We start from the raw sequence: 15,146 nt of genomic DNA, 5'->3' as shown, positions 1-15,146 counted from the left end.
ACATGACTGAACCTTGAAAAAGACCAGAATAGAGTATAGAAACAAATAGCATTTAGCAAATCAAAACATTTACCTTTGTCCATTAATATACTGAAAGAAACTTACACACTGTTACTAATAGTCCCTCTGTAAATTATTGTTTATCAATTATATCTACATAGAGAAGAATGACTCCCATTATGGTAGACGTAAGATGTGAGAAATTTTGATTCTTGATACAAAATGAGAGAATCTTCATGATCTCCAGGTCATTCAAGAAATCACAGGAGCAGAGAAAAATAATGTGGTAGGTGGTGTAGCCATCAATGTAGAATTTATGATGACCATTATTAGATGTACTTGATGTTTATTGCAACATACATAGTTATCTCATTGGAAGAATCAGTTCTTGTTGGCCCATTCCTCTTAAACATGTTGATGTGTTTAATAGCCACAAGCAACAGAGAAACTTTTAAAATCCTAAAATTATATCTAAAAGTGACCTCAGCAAGACTTATCTGATCTCTCTAGGGTTATTCAAAGCAAATTTGTAATTTATGAAGTACATCTACATTTCAGAAAGGAAATTATTTACTTAAGATACTAAATTATGTTAGGGACAATGGTGTATCACAAACTAAGTACTGGAAGCCCTAAATAATTTTCATATTAACAAAGATATCCTGGAGCATTGCAAAAAATGGCAAATTCTCGTACTTGTTACAAAGTTGCATTCTAGAAAGAATGTAGAACAGAGTGAATATAAGAAGAAATTATCAATACTAAAATTTTAGCAAAGACAATATCCAATAATTACTTAAGGAATTCAGTAGAAAAATATAACATTCACAATTATTATAAAATAAAAAGTATGCAGGAGAAAATTGAATAAGATGTGGAATGGCTATGCATAAAGACAACTCATTTTTTCCTCTGAGACATCAAGCAGATGAACAAATGAAAGATGTACCATATTGTAAGGCTACAGCAGAAAAACAGATATACTCACTCTTTTCTCAGTAATATATTTAAGCGATATGATTTTAACTAAAAACCTGGTAAGATTTTGGAGTTCAATAAATATCATGAACCACAAATTCCATCTGTAAGTGTGAACAAGAATAAACACCAAAGGAAGTCAAGCATACAGAGATTAATTGTGTTTGGGAGTAGTTCATCGAACCTTGTAGAATAAAGACAATGTGAGAAAAATAGAGTCCATGGAAACAGAAAATTTCAAGAAGGACATTAATTATATGTTGTAAGTATTTATAATCTGATAGTCCCATTATTACAAATAATGAGGACAAATAATGTTTGCAATGTTAAACCATGCTAAGATAATTAGCTAACTTTTGGAAAATATTTTAAACAGTATTCTAACCTCACTTCTTATTACAAAATTAATTCTTAGTGCTTTTATATTACAAGTTCTAAAAATAGTTTAATATTCAGTTTATCTTAGAAAGAGCTAGTGGTTAATTTATTAAAAATCTATGAAGCCACATTCTAAAGCAAAAGGAAATGATGAAATAGAATGAAGAAAAAATAGTATGTACAAATATCTCAAAACAATATTAAAAGTAAAAAATAATAAAGAGAAAATGTAACACATGATGAGGATACTGATTCTTACAAGTCAAAACAGTACTTTCATAGTTTAATGCTTGTCTTAGTAAAGATGTTAGTAGCAGTCCTCTTGATAAACTAATCCGTGCTATTTAATGGATGGATGGTCATGGGAGGTTTTTAGCAGTATATTCCCAGTTGATATAAGAATGACAAACATCTAAGATCCTGAAAATCTTTACATTTATATATTTATACATTTGTATAATTTCCTATTCTAGAAATAAATAGATGTTTAACTTAGAGACTTCCTAGGTTAAACCTGGAGAAACCAGGATGTCATGCTTTACCCATATCTTTCTAATACCAAGGTCCTTACCAGTGCTAGTGATGCCTGGCAATCGATACAGACACTGAAGACTAAATACCCCAAAGGAAGTGAGGAAAACATGATGAGAAATTCAACAACTAAGAAAAGGTTAGATACATTTGACAATAATAGTAGCACTGCTGAGTATTCCTTATGTATTACAGAATATATTAAGATGTTTCATTACCCCAGGCCATCCTGACTAGTACTGAATGCTATAAATGTTATCATTTCAACTTTAATGAAACCCTTAAGAGGTTTGGACTAATGGAGGTTAGTCACTAGTGGCAAGCCTATGAGGGAGGGACTGTAGGACCAGCCCCTTTCTGTTCCTTTAATATTCTGCCTATGTGGTGACCATCCTCCCTCTGCCACATTCTGTCACCATGATGTATTTCCTGGCCACAGCAGCACAGCCAATCAACAGTGTACTGATGTCTCTGAATTTGTAAGATAAAATAAATCCCCCCATTTCCATCTTTCCAGCTCATGTATTTTTAATGTTAATGAAAAATGATGAACATTAACTTGAGGAGACTGGGGAAAGGCATGTGGCTTTGTCATCATTCAGTCCTGGGTCTGTGGTCTGGCCGACACTTATTCTGTGATTCTACACCACTCATTCAAACTCAATAATATGTAGGTTTCTTAGAATTTTTGCTCTCCACTGTTCCTTCTGCAGACCATGCCTTCTGACCCTAGTAAGCCTGGAGTTATACAGATGGGATGTTCACCGTCAGCTAATAGGTCACTTGGAGGTTTTTATAAATTCCCTCCTTTACTTCAACCCTAAAGCCACGTATTTCCATCTGGAACGTTCAAGAGAAAAATGTTAAGACTGAACTATCTGGATAGGAAATCTAGAGGGTATGCCAGTCTGGATCTTGATTGTCCCCATAGCCCCTGGTGCTGAAGACGTAGTTGCTAGCCTGTGGTGCTGCCAGAAGGTGGTGAAACCTTTAAGGGGTGTATACTAGAGGAAAGAAGTAGTCACTAGTGTAATGACTGCGATGGAGATGTGGGGATGTGGAGGCCTGGCCCATTTCTGTTTCTTTTTAACATTCTGGCTACTATTGTCTAAGAACATCCTTCTCTGCTATATCCTTTCACAATGACGTAAGATAAAGAGTCTGGCAGCAGGAGTAGACAGAGAAGAGTTTGCACATCCCATTTGCAAGTAAGAGAAGGCAGGCTTGGGTAGTATGAACCTTAGAATGCAGTTATTGCCCAGGAGAGTTTTAGCCAAGCCAATGTGGGCATTCTCCAGCCAAAGATGCTTGTTACATGAACTCATGTCTTCTGAGGGTTCTGTGTTCTCTACCCTGTCATGCTCAGGCACTGACTGAGAGTAGTTGCTCTCACAAGTCAAGGAAGAAGCTCAATCATCTAGCTACATCCCATCCAGTCAAAAGTGGGACATAATGCACCCATGCTGCCTTCTTGCCTCCTATGCTCAGTTATATTTCTTCACTTTTGTATCATGAACAGGGAAGCATAGGGAATGGTGCTGCCCAAAGTAGTCTGGAACTTTGTTCATCAGTTAGCAATCACCATAATCTCCTATAGACTTTCCCATGAGCCAAATTAATGCAGACAGTCCCTCTCTGAGATTCTCTTCCTGGATGATTCTAGGTTGGGTCGAGTTGGCAGTCACAGCAGCAGACTGGGAAAGATCTGACAGAAATGGGGAAGGGGCCAAAGTTGAAACATTTAAGACTTAATCAGCTGTACTTTCTAGTTTCCCCTGAAGGGAACTCTGAATGGTCCTCTTTACTCCCCTTGACTGAAAGAGAGCCAACAAGTCAAACAAGCAAACAAGCGAAAAACAAAAACAAAAAACACACAAAACCCACATATAATCAAAACCATAGAGTGATTGGTATTTGGGAGAAGGAAACATCCCTTGCACATGGACCATTAACCCTACACAGAAAGGTGGGACAGTTTAAGAACCAGTCACATTATGAAAAGTACTTTTCATTTGGAAGTTTTACTTCCCCCATCATTGTAAAGACTGTGTCTTGAAGTATACTTGGCCATCAAAAGTACCAACATTCTCATGCAGGACACATAGACAATGTTTGTAATCCTGAGGAGGAGAAGTCATCTTCATAAATAACTATTTTCATTGTGAAAATTATTTTATTGTCAAATTTTTATTTTAGGTATAAATATTTGGAATAAAATTGTATTCTTTATCTGTCTGTGAAGAGTGTATGCACCTGTGTGCATGTATTTTCAGGTGTGTGCACACCACTTCAGAGGTCAGTGTTGACTGTCTTTCTCTATGACTCTCTACTTTATTGTTTTTAAACTTTGGTTACCAAGAAGAGACTTGATACCCTATGAGCATATACAGGGGGAGGTAATCCCCCTCAGGAACAGTCATAGGGGAGAGGAATAAGGGGAAAAGAGGAGGGAAGGAAGAATGGGAGGATACAGGGATGGGATAACCATTGAGATGTAACAAGAATAAATTAATAAAGAAAAAAAGAATGTCATTTATTTTTCATCTAATCCTTAGCTCATTACATAGGTAATTTTTCTTCACTCTTTGGGTTGATAATTTTCTCTAGGTTGTTGATGATGATATGATGATAACAAAGCTGAGCAGATCAGGCCCTCAGGTTCAGCATCATGGCCCTGAGCTCCTATAGTCGGCTTCATCTCACTCATGCACAAAGGCAGGGCAATCCATTACATGGGTCTCCTTGGAAGCCTTGGCCATAGCATCCCACTTGGAAATCGTTGTCTGGAAAGCTTCTACTTCAGTCTTGACAACGTTCACTCTCTCCAACACCTTCTCCTTAATTACCACCCCAAAATCATTTCCATCCTCAGTCTTGGGGACCAGGTGCTGGATCCACATGATTACCAGAATGCACTTCTCTTTGAGAGTCCAGACTTCTGGCTTGACCAGTGCAAGCGAGGCCAGACGCCTCTCATTCCCAGGGAGAAAGCCATATTTAGAGACTTCTCTCTTCTCCTGCTTGTCTGTTTCCATCTCATCATCCTTGGGTGGAGGATCTGGGATGGGGATGTCTAGAGCAACCTAGAGGAAGGAGAGGGCAGCCACATTGAGAGGATCCTCCTGTAAGAGCTGACGTGGGTATAGGATTTTCCATGGCAAGAATACGCAGAGGAAATCGTTAGCCTCCTGGAAAAGATTTTGTGTGAAGACATCCATCTGTTTACGGGCTTCTCTACTAAAGTGAGCCCCACCAGGCTTGGCCAGGCTTCTCAGTTGCTAGCCCTTCAGTTGCAGGCCTCTTGTTTTCAAGTTTTTATTGTTTGAGAATTCCATACTTGCAAACAATGTGTTTTGATCAAATCCATCCCATGTTGTATTTTTTTTCAAACAGAATCTTCTGATGAACCTATGGGGAAGTCACTGACGTCCTATCTCCAAGCTTTTTAACACTAGGATTATGGATGCTCACTGTGCCCAGCTCTCTATGTGACTGCCTCAGATTAGAACTCAGGTCCTCGTGTTTGCACAGCAAGCACTTCACTTGCTAAGACAACTCTCTGCATGACCTTTTATTCTTTTATGCAGATCTTACCTACTTTAAAAATATTTTAATAATACACTATCTGAGAATATTCTTAAAATTTTCACTTTTTATAGACAATGGTCACCTTCCCAGAATACCAAAAATCATGTTTGTTGGTGGGCTTTTTTGTTTGTTTTTATTTTTTAAAATAAATCCTTTATATTATTTTAATTATTGACAGATAAACTCCCTATATTACAGTTTAAAAAATAAGTGAAGGCTCAAGATATGATATATATTGGTTGCTATTTACATTTGTATTTCTTTATATTGATGAGGTCAAGAGTGTTTGAGCAGGTGCAAGCTGACACTAATCTACAGAGCCAGAGGTAATGGGATTTTTATAGACTGAACAGCTTTAGAAACTTTACTCACTCCCAACCTTGATGAACTGTCATAATAATTGATTGTATTAACGGAAATAAATAGCCAAATTTGCCTTGCCGTCACAATGACCCTGTTCCATCTGACATGAATGAGGAATAAGGTTACCTCACACTGCCCCAGTCAGGTCAAGGCTCAGGAAAAGCCTTGGCTTGTGCTTTTAATTTAATCGTGCAGACAAGAGGAGGAATCGGCATTGTCAGTGGCTTTCTCTTTGGCGTGGGTACCAATAACCTTGCTTCACTTCCTCCTATCTCCTGGAGAAGGCTGTTGGCAGCACACTGCTTACTTTCAGTTACGGAAGTTACACAGTTTAAGGAGGGAACAGTAATTACAAGCCATTAAACTCAGAAGGCCAGTGGCACAAATGATCGTTGTGAAGAGGACACAGCCTTCAAGTTCAGTAAAGGATGATTACTAGAGCATTTTAGTGGCACGCTGGTGAAGGAGAGAAAGAAATAGCTCTGGGAATGTGCTAAGGCAGCAAACGTCCAAAACACAGTTAGACACGGCAGTGGCTACATTGATTATGCCAGCAATGATTTAGTGGGGGTACCTCACACTTGCCATTACACAAAGTGCCATAAAAGGTTTTTAAAAAATACTCTGTTCTACTAGCTGTGTCCAGCTTAAACCACAGAGGTGTCACTTGTGTTACTCCGTGCTGGATGCGGGGAAAGCACCTAGCCCCTTGGAACTAGAATCCTAATCCCCTTGGCACTGGATTCCGTGGCTGAAAAAATATCTGTTTTCCCCTTTGCCAGACCAAGACCCTCTTTTGTTTAAAACACGTCTTAAAACTCCTCCCAGGACCTTTCCTGATTAATTGCATCCAATTACTTGTATTCAGCATCTTCCCTCTGTAAATGCCGCATTAAATTATATTTCTGACATGTTCATTTGAGAGGAGCTTTAAAATATAAGTATATAATCTTACCTTTAAGCAGCATGGATCATAATATATGTTTTGATGATAAAGGCATAGCCACCTTTATTGCTAGATTATTAACTGTCACTAAGCTAAGACTTTTATTTCTTTTGTATACCCTAGGAGCATTTTTTTCCTTCACCCAACAATAGTGAGGTGACAAATTCTTTGGCCACTAGGGGGCACTTAATTCTGATACAAAATGAGAAGGAAATGATCACAATATTCTGTGCTTTGCTTTTCTCTTTTCTTTGAAAATTGCTACAACTTTTTTTTTTTTTAATTCTTGCTGGCTCTGTTCTGTATATAAAGTATTTGACAGGAGGCAAAATAGATTAAAGTCTCACCTCACTCTCAAGCCAGATGCTGCTTACTTCATGGAGAGTACCTGGCCTAGTACGGTAATACCTGCGTATTTAACAGAGTCTAACAGCCTATGCAATGCTAACAAGTTGTGATCGTCAAATGTGGCATTTTCTATTGTCTCCTACCCAGGCTTTTAGCCTCTTATAAATAGCTTTAAAAAAAATAAAATAAAGGTCTCCAACTGTTGCTAAGAGACTTTCTTTGACAAGCTATCATACCTATAATTTTCTGTGTTTATAAGGTTGGATGTTTAGAATGTAGTAGAATTATACTTTTTTTTTTTTTTTTTTAAGTCGAGGTGTAAGTTCTCCTTTGAGATCCATGGCTTTGCTGGCTCCGGGTAATTGACTGGGTTTTCAGTATAGGGCGTGGCTTCTCCTTATTGAGTGGGCCTTGTGACCAATCACAGAGCTGTCGGTTTCTACAAAGGTATGTATGCAACTATTTCATTTTTAGGGGTATTGTGCCTTGCTGGTGATTGTTTTAGTTAGTAAACAAGCAACATAACTGTTTTTTTTTTTTTTTTTAAACCTGAGCAAGGACGACAGCAACGGATATGCTAACCAAAAAGAGTGAATCTCACGGGGCACCAACTCCGGACAAAGAACTACAGGCAACTAAAGAATGGTAGAGAGGGAGAAGTTCCCCACAGAAGCGCCCCCTTCAATTCGTTACGCAACACAAGTAGCATTGTATGGACATTCCTTAATCCTAACCTAACCTTTAGTACTTCAGAATAAAACCTGACCTAACGGCTACTCCTCCGTTCTCCAACTTATCTGTTTTTTGTTGTTGTTGTTTGTTTGTTTGTTTTTTAAGCCGGGCGTGGTGACACACCCCTTTCATCCCAGCACTCGGGAGGCAGAGGCAGGCAGATCTCTGTAAATTCAAGGCCAGCCTGGTCTACAAAGTGAGTCTAGGACAGCCAAGGATACACAGAGAAACCCTGTTTCAAAAAAAACTAAAACCAAAACCAAAACCAACCAACCAAACAAAAAAACAAAACAAACCAGTTACGTATCTGAATGTACAGATTTAGGTAGTGGATAGGGTTAAAAATCTTTAACTGTTCATGTAGTTAATATCCTATGTGTGTCCTATTGCTGTTATAATAAAAGGCTGTAGACTTGGTGCTAGAGAGATGGCTCAGTTGTTTAGAGCACTGCTGCTCTTTCAGAGGGCCCCGGTTCAATCCCCAGTACCCACATGGCAGCTTAAACCTGCCTGAAACTCCAGTTCCATAGGATCTGATGCCTTCATGCTAATGCACATGAAATAACGTAAATTGAAAAATAAAGAATCCAGATAGAAAAAAAAGGGGATCATTAAAAAAAAAAAAAAAAGACTGTAGATTGATGGCTTAAAACATAACAACAAACTGACAATCTGATGAGGGGCAAATCCTCCCCAGTAGAACTAAGAACTTTTCCAGCCACTAGAGCTACATGTGCAATACATTCTTTGGCTGCTGACTCATTTCTTCAACTCCACAGAGTTGCATCTTGCTCTAAATATCACTTTGCTCCCTTCTGCTTTTCGTGGCCCAATATCTCTTTATTGCCCTTTTGTAATGGAGCTGCACTTATCCTTCACAGCTACCCACACAACACAGGATAATTTCCTCATTTCAAGATCCTTCATTTAATCACACCTACAAAGTCCACTTAACCATCACCGTAGTATGCTAAGATTTCCAGTCCTAGGATTTAAGATGTTGGGGGTCGTTATCCAGCCTGTCAATCTAAGCAATGGCTGCACGTTTGATGCCTTTAACTTGTAAATAATTACAGCTAATTCTGGACATCTGAGACATTATGACGGTGAGATTGGCAGGTTTGTAGGCACCTGGTTGGGTTCTAGGTTCTTCTAAACTGAGAAAGTGAATTGGCCTGAGACACATAGACGGTATCTAGCCAAGTGTTGGGGCTTTGAAATAGAAAATAATTTAAGGAATGATCAGTTTATAAAACTAGAAACAGAGCTGGAGCTTAATATATTTAAATGTAGACACAAGCATGAGGATTAAGAAAAAGAGAGGCATATGAGAAGAAATACAAGACAAGCCCAGAAGCAGAGGAGTTTCAGAAAATAGGGCCTACCCCATATGAGTAGGAGCTCCTGAAGAGAGAGTGCCGGGACATTGATTTTTATCATGACGTATATAACTTTGGTGGAGTTTGATGGTTACTATCATCAAAGCCTTGCTAAGAAACCTAAATGAGACGACTGGGTGGTTTCTGAGCTGTTCCTGATAGGATTACAAACAAGAGATCCCCAGCACGCAGAAAGATACCATATCCTACTGTTAACAAATGTAAAATTCTTGTTGAGTCTCAGGAGATGCATGTAATAAGTGATGACATTTATCCAAAGTCATATACAGTCCTGCCCTAAGTCTGACTCACTGTTAGTTTAACATAAAATAGCTATACATGAAAAGGATAGTTTTTCTAAGTTAGTAGCCTTCACAGAAATGTTGATTGTGCTGTCTGGAATTTATGCTTCTCAATTAGTGAAAATCTTCAATGAAAACCCAAGAGAAGGGGTTCTTTTCCATTCTCACCATAATTTCCTTGTCTTCCTTTCCTGCCTCAAGAGAATATAGTAAATCTGTAATCTACATATCAAATGGCTAATAATTTATGAGCTAACAATAGGAGAATGCAGTTTTAAAAATAAAGCTCTTGAAAATCTCTAAAGAGAGAGAGAGAGAGAGAGAGAGAGAGAGAGAGAGAGAGAGAGAGAGAAGAGAGAGAGAGAGAGAGAGAGAGAGAGAGAGAGAATATAGTAAAACAAAGATGTGCCCTCTCCAGTCTCTATGGCCCCTGCTACTAGGAGTCTCTGATAGAGTCCTTCTCACAGGGCCCTGGGAGCCTACCCTGACTGAGGTCTCCAGCTTGTCACAGAGATTCCTCTGCCCACAGTTTCTCTTTTCTCTACAGGCCTTTTGTCCTCTCACAACCCCCATGCCCACTCTCCCCAGGTCTGATCTCCACCCCCATAGCTCTCTGTGTTTCCTCTCCTACCCTACTCCCTCTCTTTAACCACCACCTCTGTCTATTCTATTTGCTCTCCTGGGTTGTCCTTGTTATTTTTCTTCTTTGGGTCTGTGCATTGTGGTATGTTTATCCTGTATATATGGCTAAAATCCACTTATAAGTGAGTACATACCCTGTGTTTCTTTCTGGGTCTGGGTTACCTGACTCAGGATGATCTTTTCTAGTCTCATCCACTTGCCTGCAAATTTGGAAATGTGGTGGGTGGGTGGGGGGCAGGGAAGGAGAAAAGGACCTGGAGGTGACAGGACCTTCACAGAAAGACCAAGAGAGCCAACTAAGCAGGGCTCAGTGGGTCCTACGGAGACTGAAGCACCAACCAAGGACCATGCATGGACTGGACATAGGCCCCTTACACAGATGTAGCTGGTGAGCAGCTCGGGCTTCCTGTGGGTCTTCTAGCAAGGGGAGTACAGGTGCGGGGGGGGGGGGCTCTTTCTGACGTGGACTTTGTTGCCTGCTTTTTGATTACTTTCCCTTGGAAAGACTGCCTTGCTAGGCCACAGGGAAAGAGGACAGCTCAGACCTGATATAGCTTAATGAGCTGGGTGGATTGGATGGGATCCTCCCCCTTTCTGAGCAATAGGGAAGGAGGGATGGGGGAGAGGAAGGGAGGGTGGGGCTCGGAGGGGAGGAGGGGAGGGGCATGAGCAGTATTTAAAGTGAGTGAATGGATGAATGGATGAATGAATGAATGAAAGAGTGAATAAATGTGTAAATTTATTTTTAAAAAGAAAAAGAAAATATGTGCTTGGGAGGAGAGAAGTGGGAAATGAACAGAGAGGCTAGCTCAAATGGAACCTCGGTATGATGCATTGGGACATTTACGCCACAAATGTCTCATTTGCACAGTGTGGGTTTTCTCATGCAGGTTCTGTCTGTTGTGTCTAGTTCTACATTTAACATTCTGTGTCATGTTTCAGTAACATCTTAAATCCTGGTGTGTGCTTTAATATTATAATGTCTTAGGTCACACACCATAGAATCCCCTGGGCCCTGCATCAGTGCTGAACACTGGTCCCAGTGACCCCAGCTGAATTTCGAGCCTTTCTCGTTGACAATATTCCTTTCTTCCCTTTTCTTTACTTCATTCACTAAATCTGAAACTTTTTTTGATAGGGCTTCTAGACTTCAGCCTTCATTGGGCTCTCCAGCCTCACTAGAGTCATTGGGATATACATTTTCTTTAGAGGGATGAACACTCCCTTTCAAGACTCTTCAAGCCATCCTTAAGTGGCTACAAGGAGGTGCCTAGGAACATGAAAGCATGAAAACCGACACTATTCAGTATTTGCTAAAACACATGAAGAAATTATTTACCATGTATAAAAAGCGTGATGGGAAGTGTCTTCTCTGTGTTAGACAACGACACAGCTGCTGATCTAAAATTTAAACTATGTGAGAAAGAAAATGGAAGATATAGGAGTTGAGTCAAAGACTCAGAACTTTTTAGGCTTTAAAATGAGAACAACAACAACAAAAAAAGTGACTCTATTGACATGTATATTTCAACTGAAAAAAACTGAAAGCATTGACAGTGACTATAATAGTGAACTTCATGGTAGCTGCATTTTACTTACTAAAACCTCAGAGTCTATACTTAATTAAATAAGTACCAGGTGAACTCAGAGTTTTTTTTTTCAGAGTGTGAAGGTTTTTAAATTTTATTTCATAGAGAAATATTGTGAGACTCCTAGGAAACAGTCTCACAGCAAACTCCCTGTTCCTCTGGCTTTAACAATCTTTCTGCCCTCTCTTCTGTAATGATTACTGAGCCTTGTGTGTAGAAGTTGTGTTGTATTGTGTCTATTGGGACTATGTTTCACAACTCTTTATTTTGATTGGCTGTGTTCTTTTTTCTTTAAATAGTCTTTGTCTGTGGAAAAATGTGGTTTCTTTGATGCAGAGGTGAGAACTACACTTATATGTAGCTACAGGGGCAAATATATGGAGAGTAGTGAAGGACCGTGCCGCTTTAGTAAAGTGGCAATGGGAAGTTCTACTCCAAGACCCATGACTTCCTTAGCCCTTGGTAGTTGGCTAGGTTTCTCATACCAGACACAATTGCCTTTTTGTTGAGCAGGTATTACGCCTAATTAGAGAGCTATTGGTTATGGCCAACATAAGCATGTCACTACTGAACTCTTAGGATCATTATGCCGTACTTGTCCTTAAAAAGCTCCTTAAAAAGGACCAGTATGGCACAGTGATGGATGCCCAGCTAGGCAAGGCTGCTAGTTACTTCTACTTGAAAGCTCTCATGGGACTTTATGGTTCAATAAAGGCTAGTCCTGTGAAAGGGGGCATTGATGTCAGTTCCAACTCGAGGGCTTCTGGGTCTGAAGTGCATGGTGTCGTCAGCAATAGTGATATAAGACCTTCCACCTCTGGGGCGGGGACAGGCAATGAAGACCAATAGCAGTAGCATGTAATGCTTTAGGGGCCAACCCTGACCCACAACTCAAAAGACAGCTTATCATAGGCTGTGTTGGGGTTTTTGTTGGGGAGTCCTAGGCTCCTCTATCATAAATTTTAATTGAAATTATATATGTAGGTATATTTGTAGACCAAGTTATGTCTTGTGGGTACTTTTATGTTCCTAATGGTATGGCTTCTTATAACTTCCTCATACATCTTTACTGTTACTTTACCTTCTTTGCCTCCTTATTTGTATCTTTCTTTCTTCTTCCTCCCTAATAAGAACTGCCTCACCTTTCCCATTTTCCAATCTAGATCATTTGTGCCCTGCTCTTTCTTCTCTTCTCTATTGCTTCCCCACTTCCACACGCTGGCAATGGTCCCCCTTTGCTCTCCTGGTTGACATATCCAGTGACATTCCATTGACAAAAACTGATTTTTCCCTTTCCCATTAGGTGCCAGTTGCAAATAGCTCCTTGATTAGTGTTGACGCCTTCTGCCCACTTTCCTTTTCAATGCTTGGCTTTTTGTCTGGTCTCAATCTGTGCAGGGCTTGTGCACGCTGTCACAGTCTATGTAAATTCAAATGGGGACTGACTTTCTGTTTGATTAGCGCCACTTTCTAAAGGTGGTTCAACTTTTAAGCCAGATAAAAGAAACCAGCTTTGTGTTCCCTTCCTTTAGCCATTGTCAAACCCCTATGGAGGCCTTGAGCATAATGAAGTCCCAGCAATGTAATCTGATTTCTCCAATCTACTAAATTCAAATAACACACACACACACACACACGCACACGCACACGCACACGCATACGCACATGCACACACACACACACACTCATAGTCATACAAGATTTTGCATGTAAAAATCTGATTTGTTAACATTATGAAATCCCAATTTTAACATGTCAACATTTGAGGGAATAATGCATTTTTTTGGATGTATCTCTTGTTAGATCTATTTTAGCAGACGTAACAGTTAAGTACGTGATAGGAGTAATGAAACCTGAGTATGCCAATACTTCAACCCTGAAAGTTTGATATAACTCTAATAAAAATGTTAAGTTTAGTATTGATGTATTTTTCCAGGAAAACTGATATATCTGTGTGGAATTCATCAAGAATGTAAGAACGGTAATGAGTATGATTTATTCTCTGAAGCAGATGCGGTTAGCTGGAAACAATGTAAGAACAAACAGGTTAAAGTTAGAAAAAAAATAAAACATAACTCTCTGGTCTATTGCTTCCTAGCTATGCCACTAAAAGCTCACAGGGTATATAGATCATACAACAACAACAAAAAAAGAATTTTGTATCTTTGAAAATTATTCCATAATGAGTGATGTCAACTTTCCATTTTGCTTTGTCATTTAAGCTTCAAGGAAAATATGAGAAAAATACAGGACCACTTTGAGTCCTATTCTTCTTTAGTATTGTACAGAGTGTGGTCAAGGTTTTATAATGCACTCGGTGTGGAAAATCAGGGTGGACAATTTTAACATTCATAAGCTGGCTGACTCTAGGGAAGCAAATCTGAAATGTATTCTATATGCTGCAAGGATTTTAAAAGGACTTTGCTTTCTTTTAGTATCACAAAGCTTTTCTTCTAGACTAGAGCAGTTTGGCTTGACTCTGTAAGCTTTGTGTCAAACAAACTGGGACAAACTTTATATAACTGGGGCAAGTATTTTACTTAGAGTGTTGCACAAGGTACTGCTAACTCTCTGGCCACTGCAGTCTCCTGTGTTCTAAAGAGAGGCATCGTCCATCTTTATAATAATTATGTGAAGTTGCGAGCAGCTCTATTCATCGCCACACCTTCCTCTCTCTTCAAGAAATTCTTCATAACTGTCCAACCGAAGAGAACATATTGGTTTCAGAAAACGTGAAATGTGTTTTTGTTAACAAGCCTTGATTTCCTTTCTTTTAAAAAAAATGCCACCATAATTATTTTTAACGTATTATTTACTTATTTCGTAAGCGTAGATAGGAAGGTGTGGACGTGCCATATGTAGAGGTGAGAGGAAAACTTTCAGGAGGTCATTTGCCTCTTCCACTGTTTACGTTCTGTGGATGAAACTCGGGTCATCAGTCTTAGTGGTGAGCACCTTTATACATGTGCCATCTTGCTGGTCCCTGACTCCCTGTGCCCCCTCCTCCAGGACCTTTTAACATTATCATTCTGATTAGATGCAGTGTGGGGGGGGGAGGGCTCACACAGTCCCACCTCTAGCTGAGGAGCAATTGATGGTTGTTGGGGGAGGAAGAGTTAGGATTTTTTTGTTTTGTTTTTTTAATACTGGCCCTGGTAGGTTGCCCTTGTTCCAATGACTTGCTCATTAAACCACACCTAGAAATGCACCAGTTGAAGAAATCAGGGAGGAATTATCTCTACAGGTTAGCCATAACAGACATAGATCATCAGATAGCTTCACTTTGAGAACTGTTTAGTATCGAAAATGTCAACAAGGTGCACTTTTCAAAGGCTTTAGGTCTTTCAGAAGGGCACGTTTGTAAACGAGA

General features: G+C 39.4%; 1 pseudogene across 1 annotated transcript; it reads right to left on the bottom strand.

The window, feature by feature from the left end:
• Positions 1-4,446: 4,446 nt before the first annotated feature.
• Positions 4,447-5,153, bottom strand: LOC311596298 (proteasome activator complex subunit 2-like; annotated as a pseudogene). Its single transcript has one exon. The product of its transcript is annotated as a proteasome activator complex subunit 2-like (transcript).
• Positions 5,154-15,146: the final 9,993 nt, after the last annotated feature.

This window comes from Acomys minous (genome assembly GCF_964271855.1).
Source record: "Acomys minous genome assembly, chromosome: 4".
Classification (NCBI taxonomy): domain Eukaryota; kingdom Metazoa; phylum Chordata; class Mammalia; order Rodentia; family Muridae; genus Acomys; species Acomys minous.
The sequence above is the reverse complement of the archived record's forward strand: the minus strand, read 5'-3'. Positions and strand labels throughout refer to the sequence as shown.